Raw genomic sequence first — 18,417 nt, forward strand, 5'->3', positions numbered from 1 at the left:
TGTATACACTTATGGGAATTTTGAAAAACATCCTGAAATCCAACAAAAATTGTGCCAGATCAAAATTAAAACTGCACCATTAGAATCATCATAGCATAATAGTTTAGAAACAAATTTGGGCTATATATTTTCACATTAGGGGGGTAGGGGTTGGGGGGGGGGGGCGTAAAGCATAGTATATATTAATACGTAACCTAACTTGACCAAACCTAGGTACCTATTCCCCACCCCCTCCCCAAACCCCAAAAAACAACAGTTTAAATATAGTTCTTGCCTTTGTTTATATCCTACAAGACAGCGTAAACCTGTTTTTCATCACGCGTCTCGGTCTATGTCGTGACTAGTCTGCATTGCAGTATATAAAAGAGTTCGTTTAACATAGAGTACCGATATTAATATGGACTTGTAGAGGGTTTTGAAAAAACAATTTGGCTTTTAAGTTTTTTTTTCTAACAACCTAAAAATAAGATGTTTCCATTAATTTATTTATTGCAGTTTGTTATTATCAGTTTGATAGAATAGAATTTATTGACACAAAAGCCCAGAGGGCCGTGGTCACAAAAACTAAGACACTTTCATACAAACATAGATTGGCACAAAACTATAATCTAGACTAGTGAAATATCACCCTCACCCCTAATCTTCAAAAAACCTTTCTCTATGCTCTATCCCATCGTCAGGAACCTTCCGAATCTCTTTATACCTCCCCTATCTTTCCTTGCTAATAAATTTATTATCTCATCCTTCTCCCAAACCTGAGTCCCCAACAATTTTTTCTTTAAATCCATTAATTCACCACACGTGCCCACAAAATGAAACAGATCTTCCTTTCTCCTACATATGAAGTAAAAATAAGGACCATCATCTTGTCTAAACCTTCCTAGGTCTCACCTCATTCTATCAGCTAGCGGCAACTCATTTGACCCAACACAAATGCTCAAACGTAACTGCTTCTATTGATACCACGCATTAAAATAACGGTTTTAACTCTATTGTTTCTTGGCCTTTGCATATAACCCAAAGGATTAGGTTATAGTAATTTGTATAAACAAAATATGGATCTTCGGGGCCCTTAGCATGTCGCTAATCGAAATTGCAATTTCTTCTTCTTTCCATCCAATCCCTATGCCACCAATCCATTGCTCTTAAAATTCACCCTAATCGAGTACCTTCTTTATTTGAGATGGTCAATATTTGAGATGGCAATATCCAATATCTTCTTTGGGATCCTCAGAGCTTCTAAATATGCTGCTTTTGTTATCCTTACTCTGCGCATACTCAGGATTTTCTCCCATTGTTTTATCATCCCTACTAGCCTATCACTTCTTAACGAAAATAAACATAAGATCTCCTCTCAATACTAAACTATTCGTTGAAAAATGTAGCCTAAAACTCTCTTAAAATACTGAAACTGAATCTCTTCCATCGTCTCACCAGCTATGTATCCCCAAACTTCAGATCCATAATGCATAGCCGATTCAATCTTTACTTGAAATATCTGCTTATGCATCTTCATGTTCTGCATGTTTGCCAGTTGGCTAGCAGTAATAGCACAGGTACAGGACTTACCTTTAGCAAGACTTAGATTCAGCTGCTTTCCAAATTTGCCATTTGACTAATACTTACATCCTAAATGTATAATCCCACCCCTATTTTCTACATCTGGTTTCTCTCATTCTATTCTTTTCCTACTAGTAATCTTACCCCCTTTTCTAAAAACAATAAGTACTGACTTCTTTGCGTTAAAGCATATTTTTATCCTATCTGTACAGTCTTGAATTCTATCCAACAAGAGCTGTAAAACCTCTCTAGACTTCGCCGCTAGTGCCAGGTCATCTGCGATCATTGGCATGCATAATTCAAAAGACATCTAATGACATTATTGGGGCTCTATGCTTCCTAAGAAAATCCGGCAAACCGTTAATAAACAACGAAAATAGCCACGGAGACAGGGGGCAACCTTGTTTAACCCCCTTTCTAGAACAAATTACATCTGAAAATTTTCCTGCAACCCTAATAACAAACTTTGTAGCTTCATACATACTTATTAAGATCCTTGCAAGTGGGTATGGCAGCCCAATATTTATACAATCCTTCATTAACAGTTCCCTCTTTGCATTATCAAATGCCCCTTTTAAATCCAAAAAAGCTACATACAATTTACCTCCCTTCTTATTTATAAACTTATCAACTAAACACTTTAATGTAAAAATCTGATCAATCGTACTATGTCCCTCTGAATCCTGACTGCTCAGCTAACCTTTCAGTTTTCTGGAGCCAACCTCTAAGTCTGTTATCTAATACCTTCGCCATTAGCTTTCCTAGTGTATTACCTAAATGTATACATCTATAATTTTCATGTAGATTCCTATTCTCTTTCTTAAAAATCGGCACTCCTACTGCCAGGTCCCACTCACTAAGTCGAATTCCAGATCGAAGAACTGCTGTAAATATCAAAGAAATAATATACAATGTTATGCATATCTATACTTACAAAGAGCTGCTGGAATAAAAACAGAACCAGGGGCTGAACCTCGTTTCATCTCTTTTAAGCTTTCTCATGGTTCGTCTAACCTTACTGGCACGATTAAAGTCTCATCTTCGTCCTTTATAGGGCCAGAAACTTTATCTTTGATACTCTTCTTCCAATTATCTTCAAATACACACTCATTTTCCGTTGTCTCCTGCCTCTTTAATTCACTCGACCAGGTGTCCGCGGGGGGGATATCTTGGCTTGTCTTCCTTCTGGTAGAACTTGAAACCTTCTTCCCAAAAACTTTGCTATCCTTATCCTTTAATGCCTGCTCTGTCTCCTTAATATTTTCTTCTTCTTTCATCTTCTTATACTTTCTGACTACTGTCTTATACTCTCCTAATTCTTCGGTATGCCAATAAATTATTATCTAAAGTCCCTGGTCCCTGGAGCCTGACTACATCTAATGCTTCTTGTAGCCTAGCTTTTAACTTTTTCCTATCCATTTCCAGTACACTCTCCTCTGATTTTCTATCCTTAATTCTGTCAATTCATCCCGCTCCAATGCATATATCATGCAGTACCTGGTTCAGTCTCTTTAGACTCTCCTCCAACTTAACAGTTTTAGAAAATCCCTTACGCTCTTCTATTAGCTTCTGTATACTACCTCTTATTATCCCTTGATTGACCATCTCTTCTGTCTTTTTAACAATTTTTATCAATTTTCTAATATGAATGTCATTCTTTGTAGATCTACTTGTCTTCTCATCTCTTTCCAAACCACAAACCCTTATCTCGTATATAGACCCCTGAGGCCCAGGAAGACATAGATTAAGAGCAATTGGGAAGTGGTCCGACCTTACGCAACCCAACACTCTAAAATTGTAACACATTGGCCACAGATTCAACCCAACCAAACAATAATCTACCACACTTGGTGACCCAGAAAAACAAGTAAAATATCCCACTTCTTCATCTTCTCCCAGTCTACCATTCATAATTACCATTTTTTCATTCACACAAAACTCTAAAAGGTTAGATCTTCATTTATTCCTTCTACGGTTCTGGTCCTTACTCTGTCGCTTACCAATTTTTAAATCATCATAATACCAAGGTGATTTGGAAGGATCCTGCGATACGTAGCTCCTCCAGTTATCTCCAGCTTCCTCAAATTCACCATCTGAAATCCCAGTATACGCGTTAAAGTCATCTGTAAGAGAAAAATAGCTATCACCATACAATTTAACATATTTTCTCATCTCTGTTGACACCAACTCTCAAATATTTTCGTTTATATATGAACTATTCTGTGGTGGTATATAAACAGCTGCTATTACCAGATCTAATTCATTAATTTTTACCTTTAACCACACTATATTCTCAGACTGACTTTTTAATCTCAAAACCGAGTGAAAACAACTTTCTCTGCATAAAACAGCAACTCCTCCATACACTCTGCCATTCCTCAATGGTTTTCCACAAGTGCACTCACATATAAACTCTTGAATGCAAATACAAGAACTTCTCCATGTCTCACCTATAATATCCCACTCATCTAACCTACATGAATCACTTAGTTTCTTACCACTAAATCCCTGAATATTTCAGAAGCATATTTTCAAACTCATTAAACCATGGCCCTAAAAATTCTATTCCGTAAATGCCGGATAAAAAATAAACCTTTTAGATTCGTTTCCTATTGCCAAGCCCCTGCTTCTTGTCCGTCCTCCTCAGACATTTCCTCCTGACCGGCGCGTACTCCCTCTTCCCACACCAGTGCTGGGTTGACGATTTGCATCTTCCAGTTTTCTCTCCGCCAGTCTTTTTTGAACCCGTAACGGTCTAACTTCCGAATCCGCTGGCCCTTGAGACATCCTAACCGGCGTCTCTGTCGCGTTGCCGTCTATGACCGTAGTATCGGATACATCACTCATAACCAATTCTTTGTCCCCATCTGCAATCCTGTCACTTTCCCCATCGGCCACCTTCATACTTATTGTGTTGAAATTTCGGGCAGTTTTGATCACTTATTGAAATTCAGGGTTGTAGGAAAATAGGTCTTCAATTTTTAATTTCATCCCCTGTAGGAACGCATCAAATCTACCTTCGCTTTTTGCTTGTTCTAGAATCGGTCTCAACTTGTTTCTCGCTTCTCTTTCAGCCTTGGTATAATCAGGGGCCACTTTCAGCCCGTATTCTCTCAGATATCGATTGCTCCGTAGAAGCGAGTCGCGAATATGTTTAGTTGTGAATCTAATTAGGACTGGTGAGACTTCTCCGGAACGAGTTTTCATTCTAAATCCCTCTTTAATGTCACTCCAGCGAATGTCTATACTAGGCAAAACCCTACCAAAACACTGTAATTAATCATCCTTTAGAGAACGACCCCTTACTCCTGGGTTGAACTCGTACAACACCAAGTTATTTTTCTTAGATTCAAATTCAAACTTTTTCAACATGAGCGAGAGTTCCTGAACTTTAGTTTCCAAAGCACTAACTTTTTTATCTTGTTTCTTCTCGAACGTAGCCCATTCCCTCCGTACAGATTCAGCGCTGGCACCGGCATTTTCTATTCGCTGCAACTTCTCCATGACGGCACTTCTGATCTTTTTCATTTTGGATAGTAGTTCTCCCATTTTCAGCAATAGATTCTACTTAGAATAAAAATATCACACACCTTAAATAGCCTTGAATATTTTTCCACGCAAAGGCTAATCGTGCATTCCGCTTTTGCCGTTTTCTTTGGGGCACGGCTAACACCCACGGATGGATTTATTATTAGTGGCCTGGAGCGCTTTCTTTCCCAGTTACTGAAGTGCTGGCAGCAAATATCTTCTTAATGGAATTTGATCGACACTACTGAATTTCTGGCTTCCCAAAGGAATTGTTTTGGACTCAAAATAAACTGTTCTATCTGTATTCTAAACAGAGTCACTTTTCCACTGGCTAGCCAACTTTTACCACCTCAATTACTAATTGTTTTCCCTACAATCTAATCTGGTACAACACTAACGCCATCTCCATCCATCGCTATTAGCGACTCATTAACGGTTAAATATTTAGCTTTAATAGGCAGTGCATAAATGAGGGTATAACAATCCTCGAGGTCATAAGAGGCCAGTGTTTCAACTGGACTTGATTGACACTGCAAACAAATTATATTTCAATGTGTATAAGAAAATGGTATATACAAGTTTAATGATATAATACAGACTAATTGAGGGTTAATATATTATGCAAATAAGGAGTGCTATGTCAAAATAGGTTTCGGCCAAAGGTTTTGAAAAACAGGAAACAAACGCAATAAAAGGAGGAACTGGCCCAGTTATTTTGTCAAACTTGCTGTGAAACGGCACTTTGTGAAACATGGGAAAAAACTAAAAGAAGTGCAATAAAAGAGGACTTGGCTTGGTACACAGAGAAGCTTGGAAGACCGAGGCTTCCAGAGCATTTACTCGACTTGAATGATACACCTCTTCAAAATGAGGCTTTAGCAGAGCCACCAAGACTGAAAATTATAACTGCTTGTCACAATTTAGAATAAGATATTTCAAATATTCTCGTTGGATGATTAATATAATCTTTTGTTCAAAGAGACACGGAAATGTAATAATCAAATATGTGAAAGTATCACTTTGTAGAGTAAATCTTTTAAGGAATTAAATTAAAAAAATAACTTTTTTAATTGAAAATCAGGAGCGACATTGTAACTTAAAACGAACAGAAATTATTCCGTATATGAAAGGGACTGTCCTCTCCTCAATGCCTCGCTCTTTGCGCTAACGTTTTTTAATTGTTTTGAAAAGTAGAGTTGTGACAAAGAGTCGAACTTTAGCGTAAAGAGCGAGGCGTTCAGGAGGGACCCTTTCATATACGGAATAATTTCTGTTCGTTTAAGTTTTAATGTCGCTCCTTACATTCATTTAAAAAAGCTTTTTTATTTATTTAATTTATGAACGTTTTTCAACTAATACAGGTTCGAATTTGGCTCACCGTACAAAAAATTTAAAACGAAATTTGCATATTAATTTTGGCTGATTTATTCCGTATCTGAAGGTTTTCCCTCTCCTCAATACCTTGTTCTTCATGCTAAAGCTGTTACGACTTTTAAAAAAGCTTCCTATTCTAATTAAACGGCCTCGTGTTTCAGTAGTCGCTCTTAAAAAATTGGGACAAACAGTCAAACCTCAGCGTAAAGAGCTAGGTAGTCAACCCCCAGATATTTCCCTCCCCAAGGAAAAGACCAATCTTTTTGGTCACTTGAAAAGAGCACTAGAAATTTAATATCCATTCGAATGTACTCTCTCCCGATCTTCTAAGACCATTATTTCACATGCATCCGTGATCTGTCTTCTGGCAAAAATAGCAAATTTCCACATTTTTATATGTAGAACCTTGAAAATTCTACAGTAGGATTCTCTGGTACGCTGAATATGATGGCGCAATTTTCATTTTCAAGATTCCTTGAATTTTAAGGGGTGTTTCCTTCTTATTCGAAAAATCAGACTTATTCGAACTTTTGATGGGTAACAATAAACTTGACGAAGTTTATGTATTTGGAATCAACATAATAAGCTGATTCTTTTGATGTATCTACTGATATTAAAATTCCGTTTTTTAGAGTTTCGGCGACTATTGAGCCGAGTCATTTCTTACTAACAACTCGTTACCACAAACTGTTTGATTTAGGCTTTGATTTATAGCTTATAGGTTCGTGTGCTTTTAGTAGTCCAGGCCCGATTTCTCATACTTTTCTTGGGAAGCTGTTCAGATGAATTTGAACACAGGCAAAGGAAGAGGGGCCAAATACAAAATGTGTATTTTAATTTTATCACATAGTTTTCTCTTTTTTTTTTTTTTTTAATTCGATTCACCCGACCCCAATAGCTTCAGATTAAAAAACAATGAAAATTGCCTTACATATGACAAAGCTTGTGACTCTCAACCCTTCAATTTTTATCCTAGTCCCAAGTAAAAAATAGCTTGAAATTTTGTGATAAATCTAGAAAGTAAAAGATTATTTTATCACAAGGAGAGGAAAAGGTATGGTAGCCCCCAAACAAATAGCGTGATTTCTGTCTATGCAACTATCATTGATTTTATTGTATAGCATATGTCTTTGAGAAACACTGAACTTTGATTTATGGCTTTTTACTTGATGATATTTTTGCAAACAAACCTGAATCTTGTATGGGCAAATGAAAAAACCTTGCTCACGATTTGTGTCATGTAAGGGAAAATTTGTGTCAGGAGAAAAAATAAAACTAGATATGGCGATGGCTGCGACTTTAGACCGTTCAATCTTTATCCCTTGCAAAAAAAAGGAAACTTTGAAATGAAAATATAATAAAACGGGTATATATTTCATTTCGTTTTAATTATTAATGGAAACGAAGTGTGGTCGAGGAAATTTTGTGCATGCATTTAATCTGGTAAATAAAAGTAATTGTCACAAGAAGCAGAGGAAGGAACGGTAGCATTTCTGAGTTTAATAGAATCATCAATATGCATATCTGCAACATATTTGTAACGGCGAAGGGTGTTAAAATAAAACTTCTAGGGAATGTTGGGGGGAGGGGTGACTAACTAAATCAAAATACACTATGTGCATCCATATTTTCAATTTGGCGTATCAGAACTTCTCAGAGACCGCAAAGTGTACTTTCAGGGCATGTTGAACTAATTGAATTAGATTACATGGATCCTGGTTGTCAAAAAGACATATCTGCAATGTCTCAGAAGTTTCTAAGGGCGTTAAATTGAAACTTCCAGGGAATGATAATGAGACTGCAAAAGACACCATACTGGTATATCAAAAGACAATGCTGTGTAAAGGCACATTTGCAATATCTCTGGAACGGCTAAGGGTATGAAGTTGAAACTTTCAGGGAGGGTTGAGGGAGATTTTGAAGAAAATCTAAAGACATTAACGGCATTATGGTTATCAAAATTTCGTATACGCAATAACTCAGAAGCATCCAAGGGTATTAAGTTGAAACTTTCAGAGAACATTCAGGGGAATACAAAACTAAATCATAAAACACTATGTGCCTTCATGTTGTCAAAAAGGCATATCTGCAATATTTCAGGATATTATTAAGTTGAAACTTTACGGAAATGATGATGGGGTGTTCAGGCCCGGATCAAATAGGTACGGTGTTTTTTTTTGCGGGGCCCTATCTATATATTAAATTTTAAAGTAAAAAAAAATGGCTCTATATTTTTTCGGAAAAATGGGCTTCCTGGGATATTCTGGCCTAAAAAAAATATCTAGATGGGTCAGAAGTTTCAGAAAATTCGTTAAGAGCAATAATTTAAGAACAAAAATATTTATGTGGGTGATGTCATTTTATATACATCAGTATTACAATTAAATTGTCAAGCTTCTCACACTAACGTAGAAAAACTTAGTATTTTCATGCGCGGAAAAGTTTACATTAAATTGCTTAAAGAGCAAAAAACTGATAACTACAAAAAGATTTATATATATTTTGACAAGGGATTACAACAATTCGAAAATATATAAAAAAAAAAAAAAAGAAGTTTGAAGCTTAGTAGAAATCGTTGTTAGAAATCGGACTTGATTCAATAATCAAATATCTTTGTAAAGATGCATTATGAAAAGACATCAAAGAGCAAAAAACTGGTCATGGCAAAAATATTTGTATATATTTTAACAAGGGATTACAACAATTCAAAAACCTTAAAAAAGAAAACCAAAAGTATGAAACTTAGTATAAATCGTTTTTAGAAATCGGACTTGCTTGAATACTCAAATATCTTTGCAAAGACAACAGTATGAAAAGAAAATAAATTACTTAAATAGCAAAAAGCTGGTATCTGCAAAAATATTTTTATCATGGTTGCAGTGGTAGCTGCAACCTGGTAAAGAGCGAACCACAGCCCATAGTAATCAAAAGTTAAAAATCGCGTTTGGAAAAAGCTATCTAGCAAAAAAATTTGCCATCTGACACTGATTCAGGAATGGGGAAAATTATTTCGGTTCGTCTTAAAATTAAAAGCTTATTGCGAAAAAAATTATGGTGATTTCGAAAAAATGCCTGAAACCCCTCAAAAATGGCGGCAGATCAAAATGAAAAGTGCACCATTAGAATCAGCATGGTCGAAAACCTTGTATAGGGAAATTACAGTCCCTCTCCTTGAAAAACAAAGAAAATTACTTTTTTGCATCGGTAGCACTGATCTGTTTCCCGTTTTTTTTTCTAGCAGGGCTAGGGGGTGGCCAGAGCATCATAGAGAGATGTGTAATAGCTCATTCAAAAGGAAATCAAACTTGTAAGTTCCCTTTTTAAGTGACCAAAAAGACTGGAGGGCAACTAGCCCCCCTTCCTGCAAGCCCCTCCCACGGTATTCTGGGCGCCTTGTCTCTAGTGGAAAAGCTGGGGCTACTGGGTTACCGGAACGAGTGACGTTTAATGGCTCATTTGAAAGCTATTGCTCATATCTACATGACTTTGATCAATTCTACCATCCGTAAGGGTGATATAGCACTAAAAAGAGGGGTATAAATTCGTCAAAACCCGGGGGGGGGGGCGGAAAAGGCGGACCAAATTTACCCGGATCAAGTGAAAATGTCAGTGAGAAATATAAAAAAAGCCTTATAGTACCATAAATGCAAAGAATCATAGGCAGCGCAATAGCTCTGCCTATGTAAAGAACGATGTTGGCACAATGTATTATTTATTTATTTTTGGTTGGTCTTAGACGAGGGCATTTCGTATCGAAGGAGTTATCGTAGAAACTTGGAAAAGGACTCATTCGATTGGAAGGGCTTGTGCCTTTTTAATAGTCGAAAGTGATTGGAAGGCAACTAACACCCCTTCCACGCCCACCATTTCACCAAACACATCCAATCAAAATTTTGAGACAGCCATTTTGTGAAACATCTAGAAATAATGTCTTTGAGGAAGACACTCCCCCGCAGTCCTCAGGGCAAAGGTTGTAACAATATAAGGTTTTTATTGAAAGCGTTGTCGTAGAAACTTCAAAACGGCTCATTTAATTGGAAATTCAAAGGGCTAGTGCCCTTTTTAATAGTCGAAAGTGAGTGGATGGCAACTGAGCCCCCTCTCACGCCCAACATTTCTACAAACACATCCAATAAAACTTTTGATATAGACATTTTGTTCAACGTAGTAGAAAATTCAGGACACTGGGTCTTTGAGGTTGACAACCACCCCCCCAGCTCTTAGGGCGAGGATTTTAAGTTATGCCCTGGCGGACTATAAGGTTTTTATAGAAAGTGTTGTCGTAGAAACTTCAAAAAGAGCTCATTCAATTGGAAATTGAAATGGCTAGAGCCATTTTTAATAGTTGAAAGTGATTGGAGGGCAACTAACCCCCCTCTCACGCCAAACATTTCCAAAAACACATGCAATCAAAATTTTGAGATATCTATTTTGTTCAACGCAGTTGAAAGTTTTGAAAATTAGGTCTGAGGATGATAACCGCCATAGAGCCCTCAGGGCAAGGGTTGTAAGTTACGCCCTGGGGGCATATAAGGTTTTTTTTAGAAAGCGTTCTCGTAGAAACTTCAAAAAGGGCTCATTTAATTGGAAATTCAAAGGGCGAGTGCCCTTTTTAACAGTCGAAAGTGATTGTAGGACAACTAACACATGCAATCAAAACACATGCAATCAAAATCAAATCCAAAAACACATGCAATCAAAATTTTGAGATATCTATTTTGTTCAACGCAGTTGAAAGTTTTGAAAATTAGGTCTGAGGATGATAACCCCCATAGAGCCCTCAGGGCAAGGGTTGTAAGTTACGCCCTGGGGGCATATAAGGTTTTTATTGAAAGCGTTGTCGTAGAAACTTTAAAAGGGCTCATTTAATTGGAAATTCAAAGGGCGAGTGCCCTTTTTAACAGTCGAAAGTGATTGTAGGACAACTAACCCCCCTCTCACGCCCACCGTTTCCCAAAACACATCCAATCAAAATTTTGAGATAGCCATTTTGTTCAACGTAGTTGAAAGTTCTGGAAATTAGGTCATTGAGGATGACAACCACCCCCCCAGCTCTTAGGGCGAGGATTTTAAGTTATGCCCTGGCGGACTATAAGGTTTTTATAGAAAGTGTTGTCGTAGAAACTTCAAAAAGAGCTCATTCAATTGGAAATTGAAATGGCTAGAGCCATTTTTAATAGTTGAAAGTGATTGGAGGGCAACTAACCCCCCTCTTACGCCAAACATTTCCAAAAACACATGCAATCAAAATTTTGAGATATCTATTTTGTTCAACGCAGTTGAAAGTTTTGAAAATTAGGTCTGAGGATGATAACCGCCATAGAGCCCTCAGGGCAAGGGTTGTAAGTTACGCCCTGGGGGCATATAAGGTTTTTTTTTAGAAAGCGTTCTCGTAGAAACTTCAAAAAGGGCTCATTTAATTGGAAATTCAAAGGGCGAGTGCCCTTTTTAACAGTCGAAAGTGATTGTAGGACAACTAACCCCCCTCTCACGCCCACCGTTTCCCAAAACACATCCAATCAAAATTTTTAGATATTCATTTTGTTCAACGTAGTTGAAGGTTCTGGACATTAGGTAATTGAGGTTGTCAACCCCCCCCCCAGCTCTCAGGGCGAGGATTTTAAGTTATGCCCTGGGGGAATATAATGTTTTTATAGAAAGTGTTGTCGTAGAAACTTAAAAAAGGGCTCGTTCAATTGGGAATTGAAAGGGCTAGAGCCCTTTTTAATAGTTGAAAGTGATTGTAGGGCCACTAACCCCCCTCTCACGCCCACCATTTCCCCAAACACATCCAATCAAAATTTTGAGATATCCATTTTGTTCAACACAGTTGAAAGTTTTGGAAATTAGGTCTGAGGATGATAACCCCCTTAGCTCAGGGCAAGGGTTGTAAGCTATGCCCTAGGGGCATATAAGGTTTTTATTTTAGATAGCGTTCTCGTAGAAACTTCGAAAAGGCTCATTCGAATGGAAACTTAAAGGGCTAGTGCCGTTCTTAATAGTCGAAATTGATTGGAAGGCAGCTAAACCCCCTCTCACGCCCACAGCTTTCCCAAACACATCCAATCATAATTTTGAGACAGCTATTTTATTCAACGTAGTTGAAAGTCCTGGAAATTATGTCTTTGAGGATGACAAACCCTCCACACCCCTCAGGGCAAGGGTTGTAAGTTATGCCCTTGAGGCATATAAGGTTTTTATAGAAAGTGTTGTCGTACAATCTCCAAAAAAGGCTCATTCAATTGGAAATTGAAAGGGCTAGTGCTTTTTTTAATAGTCGAAAGTAATTGGAGGGCAACTAACCCCCCTCTCACACCCCCATTTCCCCAAACACATGCAATCAAAATTTTGAGATATCCACTTTGTTGAACGCAGTTGAAAGTTTTGGAAATTAGGTCTTTAAGGATGATAACCCCCCCCCGCACAACCCTCCGAGCAAGGGTTGTAAGCTATGCTCTTGGGGCATATAAGGTTTTTATAGAAAGTGTTGTCGTAGAAACTTCAAAAAGGGCTCATTCGATTGGAAATTGAAAGAGCTAATGCCCTCTTCAATACTCGAAAGTGATTGGATGGAAACTAATCCCGTCTCATGTCCACTATTTCCTCACAATCATTCAATAAAAATTTTGAGATAGCCATTTTTTCAACGTAGTTGAGAGTTAAAGAAATTAGGTTTTTAAGGATGATATCCCCCCTCCCCTTAGCCCTCAGGGTAAGCGTTGTAAATTATGCCCTGGGGGCATATAAGGGTTTTTACAGAAAGCAGTGTCGTAGAAACTTTAAAAAAAGGACTCATTCGATTGGAAATTGAGAGGCCTAGGGCTCTTTTTAATACTCGAAAGTGATTGAAAGGCAACAACCCCCCTCTCATGCCCACAATTTCTCCAAACACATCCAATCATAATTTTGAGATATCCCTTTGTTCAACGTAGTTTAAAGTTCTGGAAAATAGGTGTTTGAGGATGACAACCCCCCCCAACAACCCTCAGGGCAAGGGTTGTAAGGTATACCCTGGGTGCATATAAGGTTATAATAGAAAGTATTGCCGTAGAAACTTTAAAAAGGGCTCATTCAATTGGATATTGAAAGGGCTAGTCCCCTTTTTAATAGTCAAAAGTGATTGGAGGGCAACTAACCACCTTTCACGCCCACCATTTTCCCGAACACATTCAATCAAAAGTCCAGGTCGAGAAATCAAAGGTCTAGAAATTATGTCTTTGAGGATGACATACCCCCCACAACCCCAAGGGCAAAGGTTGTAAGATATGCCTTGGGGGCGTATAAGGTTTTCATAGAAAGCATTGTCGTAGAAACTTCAAAAATGGCTCATTCAAGTGGGAATTAAGAGCGCTGGTGCCCTTATTAATAGTCATTAGCAATTGGAGGGTGAATGCCACCCCACCTATCATTTCCCCAAACACTTCCGATCAACATTTTGATATAGCCTTTTTGTTGAACGTAGTTGAAGGGTCCGAAAATTATATTTTTGTGTATGACATCCCCCCCCCCCCACAGCCCTCAGAGCTAAGAATGTAAGTTATGCCCCGGGGGCATATAAGGTTTTTTATAGAATGCGTTGTCGTCGAAACTTCACAAAGGGCTCATTCAATTGGGAATTGCGATGGCTAGTGTCCCTATTTATAGTCAAAAGCGATCGGAGGGCGAAGGCCCCCCCCCCATGCCCATCATTTCCCCAAACCCGTCCGATCAATATTTTTATATAAACATTTTGTTGAACGTAGTTAAAGGGTCTGTAAATTACGTCTTTTAGTATGACAACCCCCCCCCCACAGCCCTCAGGGCTGTTAGATTTTAAGATTTTAAGTTATGCCCTGGGGGCATATAATGTTTTTATAGAAAGCGTTGTCGTATTAATAATTAGAAATTGAGAGGGCTATTGTCATTTTTCGAAAGTAATAATAATCGAAATAGTAATATTATCAAAATAGTAATAATCGAAAGTAATCGGAGAGAGAATCACCCCCGCCCCATGATTTTCCAAAACATTTCCTACCAACGTTTTGATATGGCCCTTTTGTTCAACGTAGTTGAAAGGTCTGGAAATTATGTCTTTCAGGATGACAACCCGCCCCCCGCCCATAGCCCTAAGGACAAGGGTCCTATAGGGCTCATTCTATTGAAAATTAAGAGGACTAGTGCCTTTTTTGTTGTTCAGAGGGCAAATGCCCCCACCCCCATGCCCATCATTCCCCCAAACGCATACAACCTAAATTTCGCTTTAGCCATTTTGTTCAGCGTATCAGAAAGGTTAGGAAATTATGTTTTTGAGGATAAAAAATCCCCCACCCCTCAGTGCAAGGGTTGTAAGCTATGCCCTGGGAACATATAAGGTTTTTATGGAAAGCGTGGTCCTGTAAACTTCGGAGGGGGCTCATTGGATTGATAACCAGACACTCTAGAGCTCTTTTTAAGAATCAAAGTGATCGAAGGGCAGCTACCCCATCCCCCCACACAAGTCGTATTGTCCCGAAATGCATCTAATAGAAATTTTGAGATAGCCATTCTATTCAAAATAGTCAAAATATAATATAATAAGGCTTTTGGGGTTGAAACAAACCCCAGAGATTAGGGGCAAGGGTTGTAAGTTATGCCCAGGGGTATTTAAGGTTTTTATGGAAGGGATGGTTGTTTAACTGTAGAAGAGGATCAGGCTTTCTCCCTGAAAAAAACTATGTTAATATAAAACGAAAGAAATTAATTAAAAAAACTCTTTACACAAAATAAGTTTTTCAAAAAAGTAAAGAACTCCATTAAACCAAAAACGAACAAGAGTAGAATCAAATAATTTACCAAGCATACAACTACCACAAAGCAGTATCAATAAATAAATGAAACCCAAAACAAGCAGAAATTAAAACAAATAACAGAGTCAGACTCAAAACGAGCAGAAATTAATTTGTACTTTACTGAAAACTATTCTTTTAAATGTTTTCACTTTTATAACTTTAAGAAATCAAAAATTGTTAAGATTTTAAGGAATAAATATCAGCATATATAAACTGACAAAGCAAATTTTTTTTCAGTAGATTTATTTGAATTTTTTTTAATTTGAATTTTACTGAAAACCAATTTCATGACAAATATTTTCTTTTGTAATTAATATTGAAAATAAACACTAAAATTATAGTAACATTTTGAACTGATGAGCTTTCAGCAATTAATATCATTATACATCAAATATTCAGTTTAATTTATTAGCTCTTGTTAAAGTTGTTCAAGACGAATATAGTTTCACTACAAACAAGTGTTTGGATTCTGCCTCCTTCCTTAACTGTAAATAAAAACCAAAAGCCTACTGCGTCATTGGCGCTTAACTGAAAACGAATTATTTTACAAATATTTTATTTTACAGTTCTTACAGCCTTGAAAATAAAAATAAAATTACAGTGAAATAAATTCTTGAACCGAAGGATCTTTCAACAATTAATATCATTATACATCAAATATTGAATTCGATTTTGTTTATACTTTCCAAGACTGTTCAAGCCAAGACGCAGATCAGTTTTCAGTAAATCGCCAATGACTCAGTAGGTTTTTGACTTTTACAGTGGGAGAAGGAGGCGATACCCAAACTCTTGTTTGTAGTGATTTTTGTTCGTTTCCAGCTTGATTTGCATATTCAATTTTAGTTTCACTTGTTTTAAGATGTATTTATTAATTTACATTAATATCTGTTGTATGTTTGTTTGCATTGATTGTTTATTTAATTTCTGTTCGTTTTGTTTCATTTATACTTCAATAGGAATTTTTTTTTCGTTTTCAGCTTGATTTTCATCTTCAATCTCAGCATTACTCGCTTTAAGTTCTATTTAAACATTTATATTATTACTTGTTGTATGTTTTTTGCTATGATTGTTTATTTAATTTCTGTTCGTTTTGGGTTTCATTTATTCTTTAATAGTAATTTCTGGTCGTTTTAATTTTTAATTTTAAAATGTAATTTTTTATGCTGAGCTTAAGTTTAAAATGGCCTTTACTTTTCTTTGAAAAACTTATCTTTCGGAAAGTTTTTTTTAAAATTAATTTTTGTTCGATTTTTGATTGCAAAAAGTTTCAAGTTTTTGAAAATTCCTTATTTCAAAATCAAATTTTTAAAAAACAAACAAATGTTCATCAAAGTATCAAAACTGGTATCAAAGTAACAATATCAAAGTGAAAAATGGGTTTGTGTCAACCTCAGAGTTTTGATTATCTGATCTTTGAACTATTTTTGACAAAATGCCTATCTCAAAATTTTATCTGATGGGTTTGGTGGAAAAGGGCTTGGGGGGGGGGGGGCTAATTAAACTTCGGTCTGTTTTGACTCTTTAAAATTGAACTAGAACTTTCTATTTTTAATAAAATGAGCCCTCTCTGAAGTTTATATGAGCATCCCTTCTATAAGAACCACATATTTCCCCAGAGCATAACTTACAACGCCTGTCCTTGGGGGGCTGCGTCGACCCCGGAGTTTTAATATCTGATGGTTGACCTATTTTTAACAAAATCATCACCTCAAATTTTTATCCGATCGGTTTATCCATCCGATAAACCCAAAGGCGTGGAGGGCGGGAGGGGCTAGTTGCCCTCCGATCTTTTTCACTCTGAGAAAATGAACTACAACTTTTTAATTTTATCGGATGGATAAACCCATCCGATAAAAATTTGAGCTGAACATTATGTTAAAAATAGTTCAACTATCAGGTATTAAAACTCCGGGGTCGACACTACCCCCCCTGTCCCAGGGACAGGCGTTGTAAGTTAGACTCTGGGGATATGTATGGTTCTTATAGAAAGGATGCTCGTATAAACTTCAGAGAGGGCTCATTTCATTGAAATAGAAAGTTTTACTTCACTTTTAAAGATTCAAAAGAGACTGAAGTGTAATTAGCCCCCCCACACCCTTTTTCTCCAAACCCATCCAATAAAATTTTTTAGACAGTCATTTAGCTAAAAATAGTTCAAACATCAGATAGTAAAAACTCCGAGGTTGAAACAAATCCTTTTTTTCACTTTGATATTGTTACTTTGATACCATTTTTGATACTTTGATGAAAATTTGATTTTTTTTTTTAAGTTTGATTGTGAAATAAAGAATTTTTTAAAACTTGAAACTTTTTCCGATAAAAAACGAACAAAAATTAACTAAAAAAAAAACGCAGTAGGTTTTAGACTTTTACAGTAAGAGAAGGAAGTGATACCCAAACTCTTGTTTGTAGTAATTTTTGTTCGTTTCAAGCTTGATTTGCATATTCAATTTAAGTTTTACTCGTTTTAAGATTTATTTATTAATTTACATTAACATCTATTGAATGTTTGTTTGCATTGATTGTTTATTTAATTTCTGTTCGTTTTAAGTTTCATTTATACTTCAATAGGAAAATATTTTTTTTCGTTTTAAGCTTCATTTTCATATTCAATCTAAGCATTACTCGCTTTAAGATCTATTTATTCATTTATATTATTACTTGTTGTATGTTTTTTGCTATGATTGTTTATTTAATTTCGGTTCGTTTTGGGTTTCATTTATTCTTTAATAGTAATTTCTGGTCGTTTTGAGTTTGAATTTTAACAGGTATTTGTATCTGCTGAGCTTAAGTTTAAATTGACCCTTACTTTTCTTTAAAAAACTTATTTTTCGGAGTTTTTTTTTGATTAATTACATAAAAGAGCGATGTAAAACCATTTCGATGAATTTGTTTCTAGATTTTATTTATATGTTTGAAATTTGCATTATCTACTTAAGAAGTGACATCAAAGCTTTTTTTTGTCAGGGTGTAATTCGTCATGGGGCAGGGGGAAAATGCATCCTCTGGACCCAGTTTGCTCCCCCAGACCCCAGTTTGCACCCCTCCCCTTTTTTTGAAGTTTTTCAAAAAAAGTAAAGAACTCCATTAAACCGAAAATGAACAAAAATAGAATCAAATCATCTACCAAGCATACAACTACCACAAG

General features: G+C 36.6%; 1 protein-coding gene across 3 annotated transcripts in view; it reads right to left on the reverse strand.

Annotated features, from left to right (window-relative positions):
- The window catches only part of LOC148952103 (exonuclease 3'-5' domain-containing protein 2-like), a 190,928-nt gene that overhangs the window by 3,509 nt on the left and 169,002 nt on the right, over positions 1-18,417 (reverse strand). The gene's annotated exons all lie outside the window — the stretch shown is intronic.

The sequence above is a fragment of the Artemia sp. Qi Xiang Cuo genome, chromosome 5 (genome assembly GCF_049724085.1).
Source record: "Artemia sp. Qi Xiang Cuo chromosome 5, ASM4972408v1, whole genome shotgun sequence".
Lineage (NCBI taxonomy): Eukaryota > Metazoa > Arthropoda > Branchiopoda > Anostraca > Artemiidae > Artemia > Artemia sp. Qi Xiang Cuo.